Source organism: Pinus tabuliformis, chromosome 7, assembly GCF_031772625.1.
Source record: "Pinus tabuliformis cultivar Carrire ecotype Pingquan chromosome 7, CPIR1, whole genome shotgun sequence".
Lineage (NCBI taxonomy): Eukaryota > Viridiplantae > Streptophyta > Pinopsida > Pinales > Pinaceae > Pinus > Pinus tabuliformis.
Genome location: NC_142293.1, coordinates 204,495,950 through 204,500,776, shown reverse-complemented (window position 1 = coordinate 204,500,776; position 4,827 = coordinate 204,495,950). Strand labels below are relative to the sequence as shown.

At 34.2% G+C, this 4,827-nt stretch overlaps 1 protein-coding gene across 1 annotated transcript in view; it reads left to right on the top strand.

Annotated features, from left to right (window-relative positions):
• LOC149246569 (protein PIN-LIKES 7-like) overlaps positions 1-4,827 on the top strand; it is a 33,189-nt gene that overhangs the window by 813 nt on the left and 27,549 nt on the right. The gene's annotated exons all lie outside the window — the stretch shown is intronic.

Here is a 4,827-nt window from a genome sequence, read left to right as displayed (position 1 = left end):
TCCGCAGCTATCTGTGGATGTAAAAGCTTGTAAAGGAACACTTTCATCAACTGGCCACTTTTTTGTCATGATTCTATGTACAGTTGTGCAAATCTTCTTAGTACAAGAAGCTGTTCTATTCCATTTTCCTTAAGCAATAAGCAATCTCATATATTTATTGTAGCGCTCAACTCGAATTCACTGAAAAGCTAAGTCTGATATCCATTACAAGGACACATGTTTCCATTTTAAGCCATTTGATCCAGTTAGTCATCATAATGTTCATGCATATGCGTTAATATCTTGAGGATTAAGACATATAGGAAGGGTATAAGTTTCCTGGGCACTCCCAAGTGTTGTGTTTTTTTTTAAACTGCCCTTTTCAGGATATTTATTTTTACCTCTCATTTAAATATAATGATGTATTATGTACTTTTTGTTATGAATATAAGAGCAACTTTGACAAAACTTAACAGATTACCTTAGATTTAACAGCCTAGACATCATTCCAACTTCTTTTTATTCTTCATTCCCTCATAAATACAATCATTGTTTATTAACAATCAAATGTTGAGCAGGAAGCATGCAATGATACCAAGATAGGTACAATTTATGGGAAGAGGAAAAGTGCTTAAAGCTGCAGTTCACATTCATATTAAATTCGCCATTCAAGAATCACACCCTAACAGTAGGTAGAATTCCCAATATTTTCTCCCCTCAGTGGTAGCTATCCCAAGTCGCAATCATTATTTGTAGTTCATGGATACCATCCGCATTCTCGACATTTTGTGTATTTATATTTTAAAAAATATAACAAGGTGAATAGAAAAATGTAACTGTCAAAAGGAGTAAACTCAAGGCCCAATAAATCAAATGAATTATTAATTGTGTGAGGACTCGCATTCTCATGGCCATTATGTGAATCAAAATGGTGTGGAATAAGGTACATTTGTACTGTTTCCCTAGTAAAAATTGTCATGTTTTAATTATGAGTAAAAATGATCCTCAAATTCAAGAGAAATTTTAGACTTTTTCATTGGAATATGCAATCAAAATTTGTCTGTTTTTTCATGCAGCAGATATCTTTAGCCTTTCACACACCTACTTTGCTTTGACATGACTGATTGTTGAAATTTATTAAAATGATATCATTCATCCATACACATGTATTTACAAATACAAGTTTCATTGAATTGAAATGCATAGTAAATGTAATACACAAATATTTATACAATTAAATTTTCAGTTTGCGTTTTAATTTGACAGTTTAAGTGCACATCAAACATGTTGCAGTGTTAAAAAGGGCCCTCTGACGAAAAGTATATATATGGCTACTTGTAAATCTTCAATTTTAAATGCACATCAATGATGATGTGATAAAGAAGAATATGTAAACACCCATCAAATTTAATCGTTACATAGAGGTTTGTTGTTTTTTTGTTATATATCAATATATATTTGTCATTGGCATAGTTTCTGCGGATTACAAATCATTAAACTTGACAATTGAATAGTAACTATTTTGAACACTAAGAGCTTAAGGATAGTCCCCTAATTCATGTTCTTGTTCATTGAATAATGAAAATAGTTAATATTCATCATTAAATTAAACAAATAAAACTATATAATAAATACATTAAATATGATATCAAGTTTTTAATTATTTATATAAGTTTTTAGATAAATTATTTAATTTGTGTATCTTTCAAATATATTATTTTTTTATATATAAATGATGAATTATATATCCTTAAGTTTATTTTCAATTTACAAGGTAATATATAAATTTATTTTAATATAATACATATGTAGTTAATTCTCATAGATAACACTAATAAGCTTAGTAGTAACAATGCTTAAAATTAAATGTATTAACAGTGGGCAATCTTAATGCATTAATAATTGACATTTTAGTTGGATGGTAGATTAATTGTTTTCTAGGTGGTTGGGCATCAACACCATGACGTAGGGCATGATTTCAATTGTTACATCATTAGAAGACTATATGTAAGGTCCCTAGAGCCCATGCTCGATACACACCTAAGGAATATGTGATATCGCATGATTCTCCACTAGTCAAAATGGACGTTCGAGGTGCTCAATCCATGATTTGGGTGCCATGCTGAGTTGCGATGTGATGAGCACAATTGCATGACACTATCGTGCCCATATCAACAGGTAAGGAATCATCTCATGCTATATCCATTGGTTAGCTACACAATAACGTGCATAGGTCAATAACAGTGATGTTGCGGTGGCCACAACCAAATTTGGGGTTTCCAATGTACAGCACGTGAGCGAGATGGTTAGATTGAGTTGGAATGAAGCGCGGACAAGACATTCGTTAAATGTGTGTGGCGTGCAAGAGATATGTCATCTTGATTAGTTATAATTTGACATGGACACAAAATGAACAGGCGTGTATTGGCCCATTCCACCCAACCAATGCAACAATTGATGGACACGTGCATCACATGTATATATTCAGAGTGGAGGAAATAAATCAATGGATAGCTCAAAGCACACAGACCACAGATCGTTCAGGCTGAGCACGTGGTGAACTCCTTGTAGAGTTGACAAGACAAAGAGCATGAGGTGAAGGTTGTGCCCTATCTGTGAGGTAGAGGTGTGTGGGCCAAAGGCTGGGGTTTTGTTGGTTTGTTGTAGGCCACTAAGATTATGTTTTGTGTTGGAATACGAGCCCCAAATTTTGGGTTTTCTCAAAGAGCTAAAATTTGGGGATCGACAAAGTTGGGTTGGTTTTTGTAACAAAGTTTATTATTAAACTTATGATTTGAGTATTAGGATGGATAATGCCTATTTTACATTGTCTCTTGCATGTGGTGAATTTTTGCAATTGATCATAAGTTAAAGATTGGTTAAGTTAAATTTCAGCTAATAAATGAGAGAAGGCATGGTCCAAGTCTAGTATGCCCACTTTAGGCAATCCATTGGGAAGAACCGCATTGGCGCCACATGGCGGGAGGATTTCTGAGACCTTGGGTTATGACGACATCTCTAGAGTCATGACACTATATAGGAAAATAAAGGGGGACATATTGCTATTGAATTCACATGATGGACTCTCATGCAAATAGAAGGCACATTCCATAACATCTCCTTCCACAACAATTAACAAGCATACTTAAATTTGTTTATTAAACAACGACTAATTTGATTGATGAATTTATTGACCAAATTTTACCAAATTTACATAGCTTCTCTTCAAATGTGTCAAATTTCAAATTTGATCAATGAAATTTAGTGACTTAGATTGCAAGTAATATATACATATCAAAGAGATGTTTTTTGAATATTTTTAGAGTATTTTTTATCCCATATAATGATATTGTCAAGATTCACAAGAAAGAGTGTGAGAAATGAACAAAACCAACACAAACCCAAACTCCACAATAAAGAGAAAAACAAACCAGCACTAGAGAAACACGAGAGGATATATCAACTATGAAGGGTGCAAACCTAAATAAAGAGTGAACCAAAGTATTCTAAAGAGAGAAATAAACCCATTCACAAGGACCTACACTTGATAGGTGCCCTTAAGCAAAACCCTTTATTAATGATTATTGATCACAAGATGATCAATTATAAATGAGAGTTGTATTTATACATCACTTAAGATTGGGATGGTCTCCCCAAGAGAGGTTATCAACGTGTATGTATAAGGATGACCTTGATATTGTTTTTAACTGAAGCTTATACCATTTTCAACATCCACTAGTAAGTCAAATAAGCAGCCATGAAAAAAGTGATGAATACAAATATGAGTGAGTGATATGTTTTCCTTTAGGTTCTTCCCACTCACACAAGGACAAATGGCAAGGCATAATGTGGAGGAAAAGTTCCTCTGCAACTCAATCATTGAGCTATGTCTTGGGCTTGGGGGTGGGGCGTACTACAATGAACAAAATATCCTCTTGTAGTGCACATGCCAAGTTTCAAGAAGATAACATTGTTGTAAGCTCAAAACTAAAAATAAAGATTTGAATTGTAGCCTTTGGGAGTAATCATGAAGATTAACATGGTGCTTGAGTTTTTGGCCATGGAAATAATTTTTTGAACCATAAGCACCATATAGAGAGCCATGTACAAACTCTTTCCCATGGTTGCAATTTTCGAACAAAAAACTTGTTAAGAATTTAAAACAAATCCAACAAGCCTAAATGAATACCCATTAAGCAATTTTACATAGTAATTACAAAAGAAATGGTCAAAATCTTTTAATTCATCAGTAATGACAACAATAATATATTTTTAAGGTCATAGCCAAGCCAGACAACGAATTGGTGTGTGAGACCCCCTTGTTTATGGGACAAGGGACCTGCCTTTGCGCAACGGTTTGACTGTTAAATTCTATGAAAGTGAACATACTCTACAACCCTCTAGATTTGAACCTATGACCTCTTGCAAGGAAGAAATGTTCTTAACCATTAGGCCCACTCAATACATCCATTGACGGTTTTATAGAAGTTTTATACCATTAAGGTTATTCCCATTTCCTATCTTCCAGGCAATCCAAGAGGATAGCCCCAAAAAGGAGTCCATAAGGTCTTTCCAGTTGATAGAGCCTTTTTGGGAGAAAATAGAAAAGGGTGATCTAAACCATGTAGTGACAAATTTCTTCTTTAAATACAACCTTTATAATTTGTTGCCACATATTGGAGCCATTTATTTTTCAACCTAAAATTTTGATAGGGAACTAGCAACCTCCTCAGATATATGCAATAGCCCGCAAGCCACATATATCAGAAACTCATAGTTCGACATAGGATCAAGACATCCGAAGACCACCAAAACTGGAGCTGGATCCCAGAATCCAATGGGACGCGC